This window comes from Salvelinus alpinus, chromosome 12 (assembly GCF_045679555.1).
Source record: "Salvelinus alpinus chromosome 12, SLU_Salpinus.1, whole genome shotgun sequence".
Classification (NCBI taxonomy): domain Eukaryota; kingdom Metazoa; phylum Chordata; class Actinopteri; order Salmoniformes; family Salmonidae; genus Salvelinus; species Salvelinus alpinus.
In genome coordinates, this window is record NC_092097.1 from 54,795,508 (window position 1) to 54,818,946 (window position 23,439).

Below are 23,439 nucleotides of genomic sequence, written 5' to 3' on the forward strand. Positions count from 1 at the left end.
TAGCTTCACGTAGCCTTATGGACGCGCTGCATACGAGTCTATGTCAATCTACTATCCCCCATAGTAGAAAAGTGAACTTATTCTATTGGTCTGTTTGTCGAGAAAGAAATAACCCAAACTGACTCTGGGACAGTTGTGGGACAATATATCCCAAATTAATACAACCAGTAAGCCTATGCTACATACAAAAAAAAGGATACAAAGCAATGAATCTGATGCAACTGAATAGAACGTTTAGCTTTAAATGTTGATAAGCTATTATGTCTTAACAATATTAGAGCAACTATGCGCACAAAGCAGTAGACTGCGCGAATGTGCGTTTGGCTATCAGACAATGTAAAACCAATAGAATATGCGATAAATAGGTTAGTTTGTTTCAATGGTACATGGAAGTATTTATAAAATAACATGCCTCATAATATTCAGAAAAACTTCAGGTTTAAAACAATTAAGTGTCTATATGTTTTGTAAATGCATACTGCCTCCAGCTCATTGCAAAGTAGTGTGTGACGGTCTGATGAAGCCTGCTTTCAGTTTCCTACGCATTTGAATGGCAAATGGGAAAGCACACTTCAATAACCAGTTGAGAAAAAAAGTAGCACTTTTTAATCATGAAAAAAAAATACTATTTTTAACACGTGATTGCGTTAAGAATTGTTGCTCAATGATTGGGCAATATAAAATCACTGTCTGACAGATTTTCTGCTCAAAGGCTCTGTATCTGTATGCTGTGTGCATGTGATAAACAAGATGCATAACGAATATACACACAGCCAATCTAATTCCACTAAATTATGCAAATTAACCCAAAGACCAATATGCATGACCAGTCAAATGTATTTACATCAGCTGGTATTTCCATCATTGAAGAGGCTAAAAAGCATTATTTCGCAATGGGATGTTTTTCTTCTTCTCCCAGACAATTTGACGATGCCAATTTAATTTAATGGCTTTGTTTGTTTTTTTAACAGACAATAGCCGGCTAACCAGAACCCCTGGTATGACCAAATTAGAGACATATATTTCCCTCAGAATACATTTACTTCAGACAAACTCCCATATCTATTAGGTGAAATACCACAGTGTGCCATCACAGCAGCAAGATTTGTGACCTGTTGACACAAGAAAAGGGAAACCAGTGAAGAACAAGTATCATTGTAAATACAACCCATATTTCTGTTTATTTATTTTCCCTTCTGTACTTTAACTATTTGCACACTGTTACAACACTGAAACAAGTGCAGTGTACAAAGAAAAAAAGCGCGAGCGAGAGAGAGGATAAACACAACACAAACAGGATAAACACCACACCGACAGGATAAACACCACACAAACAGAATAAACACCACACCAACAGGATAAACACCACACCGACAGGATAAACACCACATCAACAGGATAAACACCACACCAACAGAATAAACACCACACCAACAGAATAAACACCACACCAACAGGATAAACACTACACCAACAGAATAAACACCAAACCAACAGGATAAACACCACACCAACAGAATAAACACCACACCGACAGGATAAACACCACACCGACAGAATAAACACCACACCAACAGGATAAACACCACACCAACAGGATAAACACCAAACCGACAGGATAAACACCAAACCGACAGGATAAACACCACACCAACAGGATAAACACCACACCAACAGAATAAACACCACACTAACAGGATAAACACCACACCAACAGAATAAACACCACACCAACAGGATAAACACCACACCAACAGGATAAACACCACACCAACAGGATAAGCTGCCTGTGCTTCTGAGATCAAGTTGAGATAAGGGGCAATATTTCTTCTCCTGAAAGTTTCTTGATATAATATTTCATTTCACCACCATAGCTGCTTCTTTATGTCTGGATTTATCCTTCTGTGTTACATGTTATTATGTCTACATTTTCATAGCTACAATAACATTCTCCACAAGCAAGACAATGCCCTTAAACCACTGCACAATTCTTACCTCACCTTTAAGACAACTTGTAACTACCTGACCCTGTCGACCTGTTTTGTTAGGGAAAAAGCAGACCACTTAATGAAAGAATGTGAGATCAGTAAGATGAGATATTCCCTTTGTGTGTGTGTGTGTGTGTGTGTGTGTGTGTGTGTGTGTGTGTGTGTGTGTGTGTGTGTGTGTGTGTGTGTGTGTGTGTGTGTGTGTGTGTGTGTGTGTGTGTCTTCATCTTCCTTGGCTTTGTAGCTGGCCAACGTCTAAAGATCTGTCTTTTCTCTCTCCCTCGTCCTGATCAATAAGCAGTCCCAGGTAGCTGGGCAGATGCCTGTGTTGTGAGATTACAAGCCAATACGGCCTAAAGAGCTGATTCTGGAGACAGATAGAAGTCTTTTTTGTAAATTAACAAGACAAAAGGATCAATGACTTGACTTTGCACGTTGGTTCTCCGCGGGGAGACTTTAGTGACCTGTTCTGATGCCCAGGGTCCCAGGGGCCAACAGGAAGACACAGGTGGAGACAAGGAAATAGAGAGGTGGTGGATACTGGGATAGTAACTGGTTTCTCCTTAACTTTCCCAAAGCCCCTCGGTCTAGGGCACTACTATTTAGGGTAGGTCTTGCTGCCACCTGGCTACAGATGCCGATGACACCTGGGTTAGTTTCCAATCCAGACCTCAACCAGCAGCCACTCTACATACGGATGTAGGATTTAGGATCTTAATTTGACCAGTTTCTCACAGCAGGAAAATTATCCTGCAGAAACGGGAAATGTGAATTATTGTGTGGATAACAATGAATTAATGAAAATGTTTGCATTTTTTGTCAGGTTTAATACATTTTTTGTTAGGGCTAATCGAGTCTGACGTTTTAAAGTGGAAATTGTTAACTTTAGAAGCCTTTTTAAACCTTGAATGAAATTTCCTGCAAAAACTGGGTAAACAAATTAAGATCCAACAGCTGCATTTGATAAATATCAGCACAAGCATTCGGCTTTTAAGAGTTGAATCGGGGACATTATTGGTGGAGAAGAACCAATTAGGTGGAATGGCTGGCAAACACTAGCCTGGGTACCAGTCTCTTTAGCTAATCCACTCCTTGTACTCCATGTCATGTGCCGAAGAGACTTGCCTTTATGTCTTTGGCAGTGACAAGGAGTGGTAAGGAGTGGAATGTTAGCTAATCAGACTGGTAACCAGACTAGGCAAACACTGCCCTAGAACTAGTATAGGTGACTGTTGGGGTGGGACAGTAATGTGCTTCCTCTCATTAACTTTCCTACAGACCAAATCAACTGGTGAAACCTTGATGGATTCATTTGGGTTTGCTGGTGGTGGAGTGGAATAAATAAACTCAGCAAAAAAAGAAACATCCTCTCACTGTCAACTGTGTTTATTTTCAGCAAACTTAACATGTGTAAATATTTGTACGAACATAACAAGATTCAACAATAGACACATAAACTGAACAAGTTCCACAGACACCACAGTGACTAACAGAAAAGGAATAATGTGTCCTTGAACTAAGGGGGGGGGTCAAAATCAAAAGTAACAGTCAGTATCTGGTGTGGCCACCAGCTGCATTAAGTACTGCAGTGCATCTCCTCCTCATGGACTGCACCAGATTTGCCAGTTCTTGCTGTGAGATGTTACCCCATTCTTCCGCCAAGGCACTTGCAACTTCCCGGACATTTCTGGGGGGAATGGCCCTAGCCCTCACCCTCCGATCCAACAGGTCTCAGACGTGCTCAATGGGATTGAGATCCTGGCTCTTCACTGGCCATGGCAGAACACTGACATTCCTGTCTTGCAGGAGATCACGCACAGAATGAGCAGTATGGCTGGTGGCATTGTCATGTTGGAGGGTCATGTCAGGATGAGCGTCGTCGTGCTAACCTCATTCGCCGGTATCCCTCTGCACATTGCTCCATCGAATCCCAGGCGGGCTCCGGCACTCTCCCTGGGTCAACCGACCACCTGTCTATTTCCTCCCAAGTGGTGTAACCCAGATCCGGCTCCTGCTGCCGAGCTAGCTCCTCGAAACGCCGCCTCTCTGCTTTTGCTGCCTCCAGCTCTGCTTTGGGGCGGCGATATTCCTCTGGCTCTGCCCAGGGTCCTTTTCCGTCCAGCTCGTCCTCCCATGTCCATTTCTCCTGGTCCCGCTGCTGCTGCTGCTGTCGCTGCTGCCCGTTGCAACGCTGCTTGGTCCTAGTTTGGTGGGTGGTTCTGTCACGGCTTTCTTCCTGGGATGAAGGAGAGGACCAAACTGCAGCGCGGTTAGTGTTCAACATGTTTAATAAGACGATAAATGGTGAACATCAACAAATAACAAAAATAACAAACGTGAAAGCCGAGACAGTCCTATCTGGTGCAGAACACAAACACAGAGACAGGAAACAACCACCCACAATCCCCAACACAAAACAAGCCACCTATATATGATTCTCAATCAGGGACAACGATTGACAGCTGCCTCTGATTGAGAACCATATTAGGCTGGACACAGAAACAGACGAACTAGACACACAACATAGAATTCCCACCCAGCTCATGTCCTGACCAACACTAAACAAGCAAAACACATAAGAACTCTGGTCAGGACGTTACATGGGGGGACAGTAATATAGGGAAGGACATTTGAAACGTGTAGTGCTTTTGAGGTTTAAAAAGACTTCTGAAGTCTGTAAATTTCACTTTAAAATGCCAGACTTGATTTGCCCTAATGAAAAATGGATCAACCCCTACAATAAAGTCAATTTATTATAATTCACAGAACAATTCATATTAACTGTTGCTGCAGGATTAGTTCCTGCTGTGTGAAACTGGCTCAAATTAAGATCCTACATCTGTAGGTGACTGTAAGGGTGGCTGTGGTTGGGGAATATTGCCCTAGGGCGTGACTAGTAGCTCTATTGAACCGGTATGTGGAACGAGGGCCCGGGGACAGGGTTGGAAAACACTAGAGATTTTTAGGGTAGGTCTTGGCTGGTCTTGCAGCAGCGTATGTCTGTTCACAGGGCAGCAGGTGCTGTACTGCATATCTATGGAGTGACAGGACATGACATGGTGTGGGGCCTATCCCCTGCAGACTCAAGCCAAACATTCATTACTTTGTCTCCTTGTACTTCCTACCCCCGGCACCTTTCATTTGCAAATTAGACAGCACTCGCTTCTCTCTTCTGTCTTCAACCTGTTGAATAGATCTGTTTTAAAAGTGAATTCAATTCTTTGACAGGGAGGTACACTCCCTAGGGACTTTATTGGCTGTGGAATTACATTTAAAAAATCACAGCCTGTATGGTGCCTGGTCCCTGCACTAAAAATAATCTCTGACTCAGTCTCTCAATCGCTCATTGTTACCTGTAAAACTCTACTGTACTGTTATAATCTCAACCCCGGCACAGCCAGAAGAGGACTGGCCACCCCACAGAGCCTGGTTCCTCTCTACGTTTCTTCCTAGGTTCTGGCCTTTCTAGGGAGTTTTTCCTAGCCACCGTGCTTCTACATCTGCATTGCTTGCTGTTTGGGGTTTTAGGCTGGGTTTCTGTACAGCACTTTGTGACATCGACTGATGTAACAAGGGCTTTATAAATACATTTGATTGATTGATACTCTCCACTGGGTGAGGAACATAGCCTGAAGAATCATCCTTATTGGATAGTATTGATAGTATATCTGATTACAATAGAACCAGATAGGATAGATAGAATATTTCTGGTCAGGTCTCGCTTGAAAATGTAATGTCCTCAATGGGACAACCTGTTAAAATAATGTGTCAATATAAAAATACCAATACCAAAGTATGACCGGCATGACTGTGTATTGACATGATGACGCTCTTAACACCATTCACTGTGACATTAACAACTAACTCAATCAATCAAATTTTATTAATCACATGCTTCGTTAACAACAGGTGAGGACTAACAGTGAAATGTTTACTTACGGGTACCTTCCCGACAATGCAGAGAGAAAGTCAACAGATAAAATAATCAAAAAGTAAAACATGTAATAATACAAGTAATAACAGATACACAATGAGTAACATTAACTCATTGTGTATCTAGTGTACAAAACATTAGGAACACCTGCTCTTTCCAGGACAATAACTTGGCTATATAGAAGGGGGTACCAGGACCAAGTCGGTGTGCAGGGGTACAAAGTAATTGTGGTAGATACAGTATATACATATACTGTAACTAGGATTAAAGTGAAGTTAGTGCAAAACAGTTAGCGCAAAAAGGGTCCATACAGGTAGTCAGGGTAGCTATTCAACTAACTATTTAGCAATCTTATGGCTTGGGGTAGAAGCTGTTCAGGGTCCTGTTGGTTCCAGACTTGGTTCATCAGTACCGCTTGCCGTGCGGCAGCAGAGAGAACAGTCTACTGGACCTTCTTCTGACACCGCCTGGTATAGAGATCCTGGATGGCAGGGAGCATGGCCCCAGTGATGTACTGGGCTGTACACACTACCCTATGAAGTTCCATGCGGTCGGTGGTCAAGCAGTTGCCATAACAAGCAGTAATGCAGCCAGCCAGATGCTCTCAATGGTGCAGCTGAAAAACTTTTTGAGGATTTGAGTACCCATCCCAAATTGTTTCAGCCTCCTCAGAGGGAAGAGGCAATGTCATACCCTCTTCACGACTGTGTTGGTGTGTTTAGACCATGATAGATCCTTAGTGATGTGGACACCGAGGAACTTGAAGCTCTCGACCCACTGCACTACAGCCCCATCGATGTGAATGGGGGCATGCTTAGCCCTCTGTTTCCTGTAGTTCACGATTAGCTCCTTTGTCTTGCTGGTTGAGGGAGAGGTTGTTGTCCTGGCACCACACTGCCAGGTCTCTGACCTCCTCCCTATAGGCTGTCTCATCGTCGCTGATGATCGGGCCTACCACCATTGTGCCGTCGGCAAACTTAATGATGGTTTTGAAGTCGTGTGCAGCCACGCAGTTGTGGGTGAACAGGGAGTACAGGAGGGGACTAACCCTTGAGGGGCCCCCGTGTTGACAAATGTGCTGTTGACTACCCTCACCACACATAGGTGTTCCTTTGTCCAGGTGGGAAAGGGCAGTGTTGAGTGCAATAGAGATTGCATCATCTGTGAATCTGTTGGGGTGGAATGCGAATTGGAGTGGGTCCAGTGTGTCTGGGATGATGGTGTTGATGTGAGCCATGACCAGCCTTGTGAGTGCTACGGGGCGATAGTCATTTAGACAAGTTACCTTGGTGTTCTTGGGCACAGTGACTATGGTGGTCTGCTTGAAACATGCAGGTACTACAGACTGGGTCAGAGAGAGTTTGAAAATATCAGTGAAGACACTTGCCAGCTGGTCAGCGCATGCTCCGAGTACGAGTCCTGGTAGTTCGTCTGGCCCTGTGGCCTTGTGAATGTTAACATGTTTAAAGGTCTTACTCACATCGGCTACGGAAAGCGCGATCACACAGTCGTCCAGAACAGCTGGTGCTCTCATGCATGGTTCAGTGATGCTCAAAGAGCCTTGAGATCTAGACCGTATTGCAATTCTAATCTTGGACGAGTTAAATGCTGTGTAATGTCATTTTTCATGACGAGAATCATACTTAGATAGATAGGCAGAGTGAGCGGTGAAGGATTTAATTAAGTCTTTATGTAAAGTTGATCTGTAGAGAATGGAAGATTAGGGTGATTATTGAAAGATAATCCTGCCGTTAATACCCGTGGTAATCTAGGAAAGCTCACCACCTGAAGAGAGGTGTGGATTAAGGTTCATGGAAGTGGAAGTAAAACAGAAAGTAAGACAAGGTAAACTTTCATAGTGCTGTCATGACAGACACTCGATGCATATTCCATGTAAAATAGACATGCAAGGAGAACACATTATCAACAAAGATAGGTGTGATTTGATAGAAGAAATGTGTTCTTTGTCTTTACATAACAAAAAATATAAATACATATAAATACATATAAATATAAATAAAAATAAAAATAAATATAAACATAAATATAAACATAAATATTAATATTAATAAGTATAAAGAAATATAAATATAAAGAAATATAACAATCATCATAGTGGTGATAATAAGAAAAACAAAGGGTTGCCTGATCCAAGACTGAACATTTACTGAGGTTGAATGGCATCTCCCTTCAGGGATCAAATCAATTATTCATCTATTGATAAATTCATTATTCATCTTAATTTGACAGTATATATCTTCCATGACCTGCGAGTCTGCACTCAGACAGGAGATTATGAGAAAGACGGCTTCCTAATCACAACAACACAGGACAGAGATCAAATATATTGCGAATATTATTTTTTTTACCTTTATTTAACTAGGCAAGTCAGTTAAGAAAAATTCTTATTTACAATAACTGTCAAGGAACAGTGGGTTAACTGCCTTGATCAGGGGCAGAACGACAGATTTTTTACCTTGTCAGCTCAGGGATTTGATCTAGCAACCTTTCAATTACTGGCAAAATGCTCTAACCACTAGGCTACCTACCACCCCAATATATACAGTGCATTCGGAAAGAATTCAGACCCCTTTACTTTTTTCTAGATTTTGTTACATTATAGCCTTATTCTAAAATGTATGAAATCATTTTTCCCCCCTGATCAATCTACACGCAATACCCCATAATGACAAAGCAAAAACAGGTTTTTTAGACATTTTTGCAAATGTATTAAAAATAAAAAGCTGAAATATCACATTTACATAAGTATTCAGACCCTTTACTCAGTACTTTGTTGAAGCACATTTGGCAGCGATGACAGACTTGAGTCTTTTTGGGTACAAGATTGGCACACCTGAATTTGGAGAGTTTCACTGGAGATCCTCTCAAGCTCTGTCAGGTTGGATGGGGAGTGTTGCTGCACAGCTATCTTCAGGTCTCTCAATAGATGTTTGAATCGGGTTCAAGTCCTGGCTCTGGTTGAGACACTCAAGGACATACAGAGACTTGTCCCGAAGCCACTCCTGTGTTGTGTTGGCTGTGTGCTTAGGGTTGTTGTCCTGTTGGAAGGTGAACCTTTGCCACAGTCTGAGGTCCTGCGCGCTTTGGAGCAGGTTTTCATCAAGGACTTCTCTGTACTTTGCTGTGTTCATCTTTCCCTCGATTCTGACCTGTCTCCTAGTACCTGCCGCTGAAAAACATCCCCAAAGCATGATGCTGCCACCATCATTCTTCACCGTAGGGATGGTGACAGGTTTCCCCAAATGTGATGCTTGGCATTCTAGCCAAAGAGTTCAATTTTGGTTTCATCAGACCAGAGAATCTTGTTTCACATGGTTTGAGATTCTTTAGGTGCCTTTTGGCAAACTCCGAGCGGGCTGTCATGTACCTTTTACTGTGGAGTGGCTTCTGTCTGGCCACTCTACCATAAAGGCCTGATTGGTGGAGTGCTGCAGAGATGGTTGTCCTTCCGGAAGGTTCTCCCATCTCCACAGAGGAACTCTGGAGCTCCTTCAATGTTCAATGTTTTGGTACCCTTCCCCAGATCTGTGACTCAACACAATCCTATCTCGGAGCTCTATGGATAATTCCTTCAACCTCATGGCTTGGTTTTTGCTCTGACATGCACTGTCTGTTACATCTGCCCCTGGCACACCCTCTACTTCTCATCCTGTGTCTCCCTAACCTGCTGCCACTCCCCCAGTGCTCTCTCCCTCTCTCTCTGTGTGTGGGTGTATGTGATTGTGTGAGCGGAGACAGGTGTGCTGGAGACCGAGCAGATCCCCACCAGCTGCAATCTGTTCCATAATCAAGACCTCTAAAAATACTCAGCCCTGCCACTTCCACGCTGCCAGATTGTAATCTCTGCTCAGTCAGTCTACGTTTCAAGCCATTTGTTCCTGTATAGAGCTTGCTATCCTGTTGTGCCTGTTTTCCCTAGCCTGATGCTGCTTTCCTCTCCACTACAGTTCCATCCGCTCTGCCTCTGGTCCCTATCCCCAGTCCCTCGTTTTGTCAGTCCTGCTTCTCTGCCCTGGACCCCTGCTCTACGGCTTCCTTGGATTCCGCTCCAGACCTGCTAACCCTGCTCTAGCAGGGGAACCTGTTTTCGCTTTGTCATTACGGGTAGATTGATGAGAAAAAATATTTATTTAATACATTTTCTAATAAGGCTGTAACATAACAAAATGTGGGAAAAGTAAAGGGGTCTGAAAACTTTCATTATGCACTGTACAGTCTTCTATCCAATAACTTTGCTGCCTGCCACTGTAATCTGTCAGCTTTCGATGCATATTGATGAACCATTAGCCACTGTGACCACTGTAGACCATGTGACTTCTGCCTACACATGGAATACCACATCACGTCATTCTGGGCACAGATTACTTCCCTTATAAGCACCTCCCTCCCTCGCTCTCCCTCTTTCGCTCGATCTCTATCTCTCCCTCTTTCTCTCTATCTCTATCTCTCCCTCTTTCTCTCTATCTCTCCCTCTCTCTCTTTCTCTCCCTCTTTCTCTCTATCGCTCTCTCTCTCTCTCTCTCTCACTCTCTCTCTCTCCGTCTCTGTCTCTACTCCCCTCCACCCGCTTTCTCCCCCTGCTCCCTCCATTCCCCCTCTCTCCCTGCTCCTCTCTGTGCTCCCAGTTCCCCACCTCCCTTCAGTGTTTTGTGTTCCATTTTTATGAGGTCATGATGAAATATTAATAAAGGGGGGACAGCATCTTAACTGAGATGTCCTGAGGAGGCTATTTAACTACTGATTGGGTTAATAATGCTTTCTAGTGGAAAAAATTTGTGACACATTATCATTTGTAGCAGAACACCTCAAACACAATAAGTTACATCAGGGGTAATGATCAGATATTAAATGTAGCCTTAATGTACACCATGTGGCTATAATCTGCTACACAAGAGATTTGGGTCAATTAAGACAAATTATCAGATGTCCATGGCCTATTTCTGTCCTAATATACTGAACCTATAGCTTTGTCTGAGTATGTACATGTTATATAGTCATATAGTTAGAATTGATAACTTCACTACATGCTTAGATTAGCTTCCATCCAAGATGTCCTCATGTTTGTAACATTTCTTCCAATACAGTGTTATAAGCTCCCTTTTCCCTATTGGGAATGACAGAATATAAGTCCTTTTCCTTATTGGCAATAACAGAATAAAATTCCTTTTCCCTATATGGAATGACAGAATAGAAGACCTTTTTCCTATTGGGAATGACAGAATATAAGTCCTTTTCCTTATTGGCAATAACAGAATAAAATTCCTTTTCCCTATAGGGAATGACAGAATAGAAGACCTTTTCCCTATTGAGAATGACAGAATGGAAGACCTTTTCCCTATTGGGAATGACAGAATAGAAGTCCTTTTCCTTATTGGGAATAACAGAATGGAAGACCTTTTCCCTATTGGGAATGACTGAATGGAAGACCTTTTCCCTATTGGGAGTAACAGAATAGATGTCCTTTTCCCTATTGGGAATGACAGAATAGAAGTCCTTCTCCCTATAGGGAGTAACAGAATAGATGTCCTTTTCCCTATTGGGAATGACAGAATAGAAGTAATTTTCCAAATAGGGCACAACTTTTGACCAGAGCCATATGGGCCCTGGTCAAAAGTAGTGCACTACATAGGGAATATGGTGCTATTTGGGACACATACACAGTTTTTCCCTTAATACCTGCAACTAAAAAATACCAAAAATAAGCAAATAGGATTTGAAGCCTGGCAAACTGGAATACTCTCTGGGAGTCTCCCTGGTCACTTGTCATTAGACACACTCTGATGGATTGCCCCCAACGTTCACAGTGTCACACTGAAAGACCTGCCATTCTTATTATTCTCTTGCTCTAGTTATTATACTATATTCTCTACATATCTCTTTCCCAGTCCCAGACAGTGCCTTTCATGTAAATTAACATTTAGTATAACCTCAGAAAATATCCCTATACCTAGATCACGGATGGGCAACTTCGATGGGGGTCACAAAAAAAAAATGAAATTCATCATGCGCAACCACAGTGGCTCATGGGTATTTAAAATGTGTTTTTTTAATGTGTTGGTCTACCGGCCTACTAAAGCGGTTATGCGGCCCGTCAGTTGCCCATCCCTGACCTAGATGATATGAACAGAAATGCCCCTGATTATACATGACCGATACTGTAACCAGAATGTTAAAATATACAGGCTCTATCTTCAATTACATTACATTATAATGTAATCTAGAATAAGAAAATGAATTACCACAGTGTATCACTATGGTATAGCACACCCAGTAGCCTATGTCAAACTACAGGCAGCACCCAGCTGTATGGTATGAACACTATGAAAATCTAGTTCAGAGAACATACCAAATTATTACAGATTGCATTGTATAACTTTGAACCACATACGGAGTTCTTGACACTCTCAAAGAAATCCCATTGGACACCAGAAAAGATTCATTTTTATTGTATTGTTTTCACATGTGCTAATCAATGTCCACTGATTACACATTAATAACACAGCTTAGCTAGCAAGAAACAAATCACAGCACCAAAACAAATCTACAGCAGATCAAATCTAAGTTTATTTTGTCGTGTACACAGATTTGCAGATGCTATGCCTGGTCTATTCAATTCTATTCCTATTCTACTCTATTTTGTTTTAGGCTACTCTAGGCTAATCATGTTCGTGTGTGGGTCACTGTGGTAGCTTTCTGGAATTATATGCATATTTCTCAATAATTATTTTTCCAATAGGCTACCTGTATGTGGACAATTTCACGCAATATGTATTGAATTCAAAACAAAATACATTTAGTTGAGAATGTAAACATTATATTTTCGAGCGGGTGAAGTAATGGATGTTGAAATCAAAAACCAAACAATTGTAAGCAAATCATTTTAAAGCGAAAGCAAAACTCTATGACAATCTATTCAATAGGATTGGTTGCTGGGAAAGTTTAACCGAAAACGATTTTTGCATTCGTTTTCAAAAAATTTTTTGTATCATTTGTCATAGAGTTTTTCTTTCGTTTTAAAATGATTTGCTTAAAATTGTTTAGGTTTTTATTTTGATGTCTTATTTGTTTGTTTACAAATCTATACATTTTGCTTTCAATTGTTTGGTTTTTGATTTCAACATCCATTACTTCACCCGCTCGAAAATATAATGTTTACATTCTCAACTTTATTGTTCATGTTCACGATTTATTTTATTTTGAATTCAATACATATGGCGTGAAATTGACCCCATATACACTGAATTTGAGAAGGTTGTTAATAAATGAAGGGAGAATATGGGGGCGGAGAAATTCGAGGCGCTGCCTCCCTTCCTCTTCAGACCCGGGGACGAGAATTCATTCCTACAGGGCTCTCTTCTCAGACAGAGCTCAAAGACCTAGCTAGCCGACACGTTGTGTGCGCATCGGGGAGAGAGAGCAGTCTAAATGGGTGTAATTATACCTCTCTAGTTGATCCGGAAGGTTGTTTTGCCACCTAGTTCGTCATGTGATTGCCCCTGGCTTCATATGCTTAGGTTTTTATCTATACACTTGATTCCCAGCCCAGCAGTAGCCTACATACCATCGCAGAGAAGCCAAGTAGGACTTGTAATCAAATACCAGTGGCGCCTTTTTTAGTAGGTTAGGGCTGTTGCGTTGCAAAAAGGTGGTGGACCCGACACAAGCTTCGTGTGGAGACTGTCACTTTAACTCTCGGTCTAACGAAAAAGGCAACAGCCGAACGCAAGTAGACCTGACACCTTTGTTTTTTTGTCGGAGACGTCCCGAGAAGGAGTGTCTCACTCCCAAACCGGTCTGTTCCCGTAGTGATCTTTTCAATCCCGCTACAAAGAAGAGGATTTCAAGGAATATAATATATGCGCAGATTAAAAGGTCAGTTCCCGATATAAGGGCTTTTATATATTTTTTAAAATCTCTTCTCTTGTCTTCTATGTGACATTCGATTCTTGAATCTACTGATCGAGTCTGCCGTCTCTGTCAGTGAAAGTGTTCCATTTCAGGATAAGAAGAAATTCAAGGAGATGGAGAGAGTGATAATTATTCGCCTCCCCTCTGTTGATACAAATATACACACGACTGCGTTTGACATATATATATATATATATATATATATACACACACACACACTCACACCAGTTAGCTCGCCAAACTAGCTAAGTTAGCTATGTGAATTCGGTGCATGGATAGGGCAAGTGTATCTGTGTAGCGAGCTACTTGGTGCCATTAGCTACAGAATGGCAAAGTTGCCAAAGTCATGGCCAGAGATCTGGCTAGCTATCCAGCGTCGGCTGAGGTGGGTCCTCCGCGGCAGCGAGCTAATCATTCCTTCTGCCTGCTGCTTAGCTAGCTTCCATTTCAGACTTGTTTTGCCCCTTTGCAGCTGCTGGTGTTAGTCAAGTCGCTGCTGGTCGTTTCCTGGCTTCCAAACGGGACTAAAAACAGGTGCATTGCAAGTAGATATATGTGGTGACTGTTCGACATGGGTATTCGCTAGCTAATAACATTAATTGACTTTCTTTATTTCATCCAATATCATGGGTTTCGTGCAGTGCTTGACTTGGGCAGGAGCTTACCGGAGCTCCTAAAATGTTCTACTGCTTGAGCTCCTGTTCCTCTTATAGAATATTAGCTCAAAAGTATTGTGGAGCTCCTGCACGTAAATATAAACAGTACCGGCAGGCACCCAAAATGAGGACCGGAACCTATTTTAGTCCCAAGTCAAGCACTGGTTTCATGGGTGAATTGGCTAGGTAATGTGTTAAAGCTATTGACATCACTTGCAAGGAATGTACAGAGAGATCTGCAAGATGAAGTTACTGAAGGGCTGGCTATAGCGATAACTGCTATGTCAACATTATTACATTGGTTTGCTACTTTTCAGGGCCTGTGATCTGAGGTTTGTTGTTGTTTAATAGTTTATTAGATCACATTACAGTAACCATAAGTTCTCTAATGTTGGATTGGCTGGGTCTGTAGACGTATTGCTTATTTTCTCTTCTACGTAGAACATATAGATGGGTTTAGCTGAATAAAGCCTACTAGTTGATGTTACCCAATGTTGTTACACGGTTGCCTCTGACTTGCTGTAAACATGATTTATATTAGCTAGATCCAATTCCACATTATGACAGGCTAGTGGGAGCCAGTAGGTATTTCTTTCGTGTAGGTTTACAGCTGTTACATTGGCTTGCCTTTGCGTTACGCGAGAGCGAGACCCTTTTGAAACCACCCAATTTAGTAACATTGTATCAAAACATGGAGAATACATGGTATTATACGTTCATCACCGCTCTGTAACGTCATACCGCAATGTTACAATGTAGCGCAATTATCTCGCTGCGGCTTGGCTATACTGTTTGATTGACAGGAAAAAATAACACTGGTGTATCTAATTGATTCAATGGTAAAAGTCTGTTGTAATGTTACCGTGGGATGTGTTTTAATATTTTACTCACGTACCAGTTCTCCATGGAGACGTTTGAAACCTGCCAGTTGGGGGATATCTATATTCTTTCTATTGACCGAACGCAAAATGCTTTCTCTCAGTCTGAGGCTGAACGTACAGCAGGGAAACATTTATCGAGGCTATCAAATACACTTTTATTCTTAAAAATAAATAAATATATATATACATATAGTCTTGATAACCTCACTCTGTTGTAAGTGGATAACCTATAATTAGTTTGTTTTTCGAGGTATTGGTGTGGGAGCCTAGGCTGCTATTTTTAGGTTCCTTCTCAGAAGTGTCCCCCCCCCCCCTCCCCAAGGTGCACTTAAACACTTAGGAAGAGCAATTGATTTGTGTTTTCACTGAATCCAATAGACACCCAGTAGATCAGCGTGTGTGTTTGTTTAGTGTTCTGATTCATTGGGGGAATCATTCACATTTTATCATAGCTATTTAGAAACTGTTTAAGTCCATCAACCTTGGCTGCTTGCCTGCTAGGAGTGGCATTGCATTCTGAAGCCTAAACTGTTTCTAATAATGAACAACAATGACCCGTATCGAGAGACAAGAGGTTTATACAATTATGCCTCCGCGTGTCCTATTTTCAAAAATGTAATTTCAAAAATAAAAGTGGTTTGTGGCTCTCTACTTTCGGTGGTTTCACTATTGGAACATAATTTATATATATATATATATATATATATATATATATATATATAATGATTTGGCTTGGTCAATCATTTCTATGCCTTCACTATTTCATGAAGCAACAGTGCGGTAGTTTTAACCTCAAAGCTGCTGCTCTGTAATTAAACAATCCTTAAGTGCTTGTAGTATAAACATGGAATGCCTTCTGGAAACTGAAAACAATATATGCGTCCCTAATGAAGCCCTATTACCTTATGTAGTGCACTACATAGGTAAAAAAAAAAAAGTGCTATCTAGAACCTAAAAGGGTTCTTTCGGCTGTCCCCATAGGAGAACCCTTTGAAGATCCCTTTTTGGTTCCAAGGAGAACTGTTTTGGGTTCCATGTAAAACCCTTTTCACAGAGGGTTCTACATGGAACCCAAAGGGATTGTACCTGGAACCAAAAAGGGTTATCCTATGGAGATAGTCGAAGAACCCCTTTTGAATATTTTTTTTCTAGGTGTGTACTTTTGACTAGGGCCCGTAGGGGGCTCTGGTCCAAAGTAGTGCACTACGTATGAGGGAATAGGGTGCCGTTTGGGATGCAGAATGTCTTGCTTGCACACAGCATAGACTAGTAATATAGTAGTACCACCTCTCCATGACCCTAATACATCATGTATAGTAGTACCACTTCTCCATGACCCTAATACATCATGTAGTAATATAGTAGTACTACCTATCCATGACCCTAATACATCATGTAGTAATATAGTATTACCACCTCTCCATGACCCTAATACATCATGTAGTAATATAGTAGTACCACCTCCCCATGACCCTAATACATCATGTAGTAATATAGTAGTACCTCCTCCCCATGACCCTAATACATCATGTAGTAATATAGTAGTACCACCTCCCCATGACCCTAATACATCATGTAGTAATATAGTAGTACCACCTCTCCATGACCCTAATACATAATGTAGTAATATAGTAGTACCTCCTCTCCATGACCCTAATACATCATGTATAGTAGGACCTCCTCTCCATGACCCTAATACATCATGTAGTAATATAGTAGTACCTCCTCTCCATGACCCTAATACATCATGTAGTAATATAGTAGTACCTCCTCTCCATGACCCTAATACATCATGTATAGTAGTACCACTTCTCCATGACCCTAATACATCATGTAGTAATATAGTAGTACTACCTATCCATGACCCTAATACATCATGTAGTAATATAGTAGTACCTCCTCTCCATGACCCTAATACATCATGTAGTAATATAGTCGTACCTCCTCTCCATGACCCTAATACATCATCTAGTAATATAGTAGTACCACCTCTCCATGACCCTAATACATCATCTAGTAATATAGTAGTACCTCCTCTCCATGACCCTAATACATCATGTATAGTAGTACCACTTCTCCATGACCCTAATACATCATGTAGTAATATAGTAGTACCTCCTCTGAATGACCCTAATACATCATGTAGTAATATAGTAGTACCTCCTCTCCATGACCCTAATACATCATGTAGTAATATAGTACTACCTCCTCTCCATGACCCTAATACATCATGTAGTAATATAGTAGTACCTCCTCTCCATGACCCTAATACATCATGTAGTAATATAGTAGTACCACCTCTTCATTACCCTAATACATCATGTAGTAATTAGAGGTCGACCGATTATGATTTTTCAACGCCGATACCGATACCAATTATTGGAGGACCAAAAAAGCCGATACCGATTAATCGGTCGATTTTTATTTATTTATTTGTAATAATGACAATTACAACAATACTGAATGAAAACTTATTTTAACTTAATATATACATCAATAAAAACCAACTTGGCCTCAAATAAATAATGAAACATGTTCAATTTGGTTTAAATAATGCAAAAACAAAGTGTTGGAGATGAAAGTAAAAGTGCAATATGTGCCATGTAAAAAAGCTAACGTTTAAGTTCCTTGCTCAGAACATGAGAACATATGAAAGCTGGTGGTTCCTTTTAACATGAGACTTCAATATTCCAAGGTAAGAGGTTTTAGGTTGTAGTTAATATAGTATTTATAGGACTATTTCTCTCTATACGATTTGTATTCCATATACATTTGACTATTGGATGTTCTTATAGGCACTTTAGTATTGCCAGTGTAAAAGTATAGCTTCCGTCCCTCTCCCCGCTCCTACCTGGGCTCGAACCAGGAACACATCGACAACACCCACCCGCGAAGCAGCATTACCCATGCAGAGCAAGGGGAACAACTACTCCAAGTCTCAGAGCGAGTGACGTTTGAAACGCTATTAGCGCGCACCCCGCTAACTAGCTAGCCATTTCACATTGGTTACACCAGCCTAACTCGGGAGTTGATAGGCTTGAAGTCATAAACAGCGCAATGCTTGAAGCACAGTGAAGAGCTGCTGGCAAAACGCACGAAAGTGCTGTATGAATGAATGCTTACGAGCCTGCTGCTACCTACCATCGCTCAGTCAGACTGCTCTATCAAATATCAAATCATAGACTTAATTATAACATAATAACACACAGAAATACGAGCCTTAGGTCATTAATATGGTCGAATCCGGAAACTATCATTTCGAAAACAAAACGTTTAATATTATCGCATATATCCTGACTCTGCGTGCAATGAACGTAAGGGAAGTGACACAATTGCACCTGGTTAATATTGCCTGCTAACCTGGATTTCTTTAAATATGCAGTTTTAAAAATATATACTTCTGTGTATTGATTTTAAGAAAAGCATTGATGTTTATGGTTAGGTACACGTTGGAGCAACGACAGTCCATTTTCCGCGAATGCGCACCGCATCGATTATATGCAACGCAGGACACGCTAGATAAACTAGTAATATTATCAACCATGTGTAGTTAACTAGTGATTATGATTGATTGATTGATTGTTTTTTATAAGATAAGTTTAATGCTAGCTAGCAACTTACCTTGGCTTCTTACTGCATTCGCGTAACAGGCAGGCTCCTCGTGGAGTGCAATGTAAGGCAGGTGGTTAGAGCGTTGGACTAGTTAACTGTAAGGTTGCAAGATTGAATCCCCGAGCTGACAAGGTAAAAATCTGTCGTTCTGCCCCTGAACGAGGCAGTTAACCCACCGTTCCTAGGCCGTCATTGAAAATAAGAATGTGTTCTTAACTGACTTGCCTAGTTAAATAAAGGTGTAACAAAAATCCGGTCAAATCTGTGTCCAAAAATACCGATTTCCGATTGTTATGAAAACTTGAAATCGGCCCTAATTAATCGGCCATTCCGATTAATCGGTCGACCTCTAGTAGTAATATAGTAGTACCACCTCTCCATGACCCTAAAACACCTTCATGATGTATATCATTATAATGGTGTGAACATGACAGAGTTCTTCCATAGAACCTTGGGTTCAGTGCTGATTCATAATTGTAGTGCTCTCAGGTGAATCTTGTCACATGATAAGGGGTTTCAACTATCTCTGTTTGTGTACGTGTGTGTACGTGTGTGTACGTGTGTGTACGTGTGTGTGTGTCTGTGTGTTTGTGTGTGTCATGGGGTAACAATGAATACACATACACACACTACAGACACTCAGGACCCTGGTCTAAAGTTGTGCACTGTAATGGGAATAGGGTGCCAGAGTCCTATTGACTCTGGTCTAAAGTAGTGCATTATAAAGGGAATAGTGTGCCATTTGGTCTGCGTCAGCACACAGGACTGTGTAGTAGTTCCCACTTCAGCTGGAGCGTTGGAGCCTAACCTACATATGCTCTGATGGTTGTAAGTAACCTGCGGTGGGGTTGTCTTAAAGGGTATGGGCAAGGTTTGGGAGGGAGCTGTGACGATCGGTCGGTGGTGCTGCACTGAAGCACTAGAAAGCAACAAAGGTATAGACTTTACACACTTAAATATATTTCAAAAAAAATTAAAGGTTGAAGTCTGTATTGTAAAATATATATTCTCGATGACTTAGGCTTCCTGGTTAGGCCTAAATAAATGCAAAATAAAAGGGTTCTTTGGGGGTTATTTTGTTGGATGAAAAAATTATTAGTCCTGGAACTACAAAGTGTTTTTTTTTCCTACAAGGACCAGCTGATTATGGTTCCTGGGTAGGCATTCCCTTTGTATGGGTCCAAAAGGAAGATCTAAAGTTCTATGTGGGAATTCTATAGAATGTTAGAATGTCTCTTTAGAAGGAAACAACATTGTGATTCAACTGCCTTGGAGGTCTCTCCTGAGATGAGACGCTGTGTTGAAAATAAGCTGGTTCACAAACGATGCACAGACAGACTTGTTTTTATAAGGCATGATGGAAGCATTGTGTGGTTCACTTTGTTTCTACTGTAGGCCAAAACGTGGATGTTTTTATCTGTCTTTTCGAATCGATATTCCTCCGAAGGCATTTTTTATTTATTTTTTTACCTTAGCTTATTCAATACCTTTCAAAATGTTCATGGTTAGTGTACTTGTATAGGCAGACTAGGCACAAAGGCGGGATAGATATTGGCTGAAAAAACAGCGTTAGTTAGCATTTGGTCTGGACTTCCAGACAGTGTTCATTGTAGCAGTAGAAGTAGGGCTACTGAGCCACCGTTGACACTTCAATCTGACAGAGGACATTCTCTCTCTCTCTCTCACTGATCAGAAATGTGGATGAAGCATTTTCACAGTCTCTGGTTTCTCTTTGTTTTCATGAATCATCCCACATCTTTATAGAATAAGAAATATAGGGGCTCCAGACTGTAGTCACATTTCCCCTGTGCAAGTTACATTTTTACAAATGCTATAGCTTGTTGAAGCACAAAGCTCTGAATACAGCCAACACTCAAGCCAACATTTGGCGGTAACATTTAGACCTAGTCTAGCAACTAAACTTCCACATAGTATCTCTGAGAAGTGGCTAGTTGTTAGAGCTGTGTTATTCTCCTCTGTTGTTGTTGTGTCTTTGTGTAACGTCCTAATGGATTGTGTTTTTAGGAGTCATTATAATCATGTTATCCTATATTATCTGATCTCATCATTCTCTCTACAGATAATCCTCCATCACTAATATTCTTAACTGAGAGCAGCTTTTAGCCCGGGCCGCTCTGCCCACAGTAGGGAGCAGTGGTAGTGTAGTGAGACGCTTCATTCTCCAGCACTGCACAGTCAGTGGATAGAGGTGCCCTTTGACGTCTGTGAAGGGTCATTTTTGGAGAAGTGTGTGTGTGTGTGTGTGTGTGTGTGTGTGTGTGTGTGTGTGTGTGTGTGTGTGTGTGTGTGTGTGTGTGTGTGTGTGTGTGTGTGTGTGTGTGTGTGTGTGTGTGTGTGTGTGTGTGTGTGTTGTGTGATCTAGGTGAGAGGAGGTGGGTTGGGGTAGCAAGAGGGTAGTTGTGTGTGATTCTAAGCCTGATGCTGTAAGAAACACATTGTAAGGTCTAGGGGCTCTATGTTTACTACTAGTGAAGGTAGCCAAGTGAATGGCCCGTTTTTACTATTGTAAAGCTAGGCTTAGTTCTAAATCAATCGAGTAACAACACACTGAGTTATCCAATCATTATCTGTCCATATACGGCAGGTAGCCTATTGGTTAGAGCGTTGGGCCAGTAACCCGAAAGGTTGCTAGATCGAATCCCCGAGCTGACAAGGTAAAAATCTGTCGTTCTGCCCCTGAACAAGGCAGTTAACCCACCGTTCCTAGGCCGTCATCGTAAATAAGAATTTGTTCTTAACTGACTTGCCCAGTTAAATAAAGGTTAAATAAATAAAAGTATACATTGAGGAGTTTACATAGTTGTAAATGAACCGGAGCATCACATTGATAATGAACTAAACCCCCCCTATATCCGGTAGCCTATAGTAGATGAAAGAGTTCTGATAATAGCCTATATCAGGTCAGATATTGTTTCCAGGGTGATGGTGATTGTTTCCTGTTGTGTTCAACATGAAAGGGTGCCTTCCATGTAAGGGGTGTATCCCAAATGGCACCCTATTCCCTATATATTGCACTACTTCCCTTTGGACCCTGGTCAAAAGAAGTGCACTAAATGGCAATTTGGGATGCAGGCAAGGTGACTCTGGGTGAGGCTATCATTAGTTCAGCTACATTAACACAACACCACTGGGACAACTTTATTACCCTGAATGGTTTCAATGGTTAGCCATTTTAACATCATGGAACCCTTTGTGTTTTGAGTGGGTACTATCAGTAACTTACTGGTTAGCCATTTTAATATCATGGAACACTTTGTGTTTTGGGTGGGTACTATCAGTAACTTACTGGTTAGCCGTTTTATCATCATGGAACCCTTTGTGTTTTGGGTGGGTACTATCAGTAACTTACTGGTTAGCCGTTTTATCACCATGGAACCCTTTGTGTTTTGGATGGGTACTATCAGTAACTTACTGGTTAGCTATTTTAACATCATGGAACCCTCTGTGTTTTGAGTGGGTACTGTCAGTAACTTACTGGTTAGCCATTTTAACATCATGGAACCCTTTGTGTTTTTGGTGGGTACTATCAGTAACTTAATGGTTAGCTATTTTATCATCATGGAACCCTTTGTGTTTTGGGTGGGTACTGTCAGTAACTTACTGGTTAGCCATTTTAACATCATGGAACCCTTTGTGTTTTGGGTGGGTACTATCAGTAACTTAATGGTTAGCTATTTTATCATCATGGAACCCTTTGTGTTTTGGGTGGGTACTATCAGTAACTTAATGGTTAGCTATTTTATCATCATGGAACCCTTTGTGTTTTGGGTGGGTACTATCAGTAACTTAATGGTTAGCTATTTTATCATCATGGAACCCTTTGTGTTTTGGGTGGGTACTATCAGTATCTTACTGGTTAGCTATTTTAACATCTTGTGATCCTTTTTCATTCTTGTACAGTGATGCCAAATTAAAAGTTGAAGTTCTGTTCTGTTCTATTATGGTGCTAAGGTAGAGTACTAGGTTGTATATAGGTCTGTCTCACAGCATAGATTTGATCTCAATGAGAATACCTTGTATAACTAAAGGTTAAATTAAGTATGGAGGACATTTTTATTTATTTATCTAGGCAAGTCAGTTAAGAATAAATTCTTATTTTACAATGACTGCCTACACCCGGCCAAACCCTCCCCTAACCCGGACGAAACTGAGCCAATTGTGCGCCGCCCTATGGGACTCCCGATCACGGTCAGTTGTGATACAGCCCGGGATCGAACCAGGGTCTGTAGTGACACCTCTAGCACTGAGGTGCAGAGCCTTTAGACCGCTGCGCCACTTGGGCTGTTGGGTATTTACAGCACACGACTGTTAGCCTATATGTCAGGACTTGTTGAACTAGAGCTAACCTGTTTGATGGAGACAAACAATGACATCTTCCACCTGGCTATTGGTATTGAAGCCATGAGTGTCTGGATGCG

At 41.3% G+C, this 23,439-nt stretch overlaps 1 protein-coding gene across 1 annotated transcript in view; it reads left to right on the top strand.

Annotated features, from left to right (window-relative positions):
• The first annotated feature begins 13,276 nt into the window (after window positions 1-13,276).
• The window catches only part of LOC139536365 (dystroglycan 1-like), a 62,510-nt gene continuing 52,347 nt past the window's right edge, over window positions 13,277-23,439 (top strand). The window contains exon 1 of the mRNA XM_071336845.1: window positions 13,277-13,815. The gene's annotated coding sequence lies outside the window, so the exon portion shown is untranslated. The remainder of the gene's footprint in view (window positions 13,816-23,439) is intronic.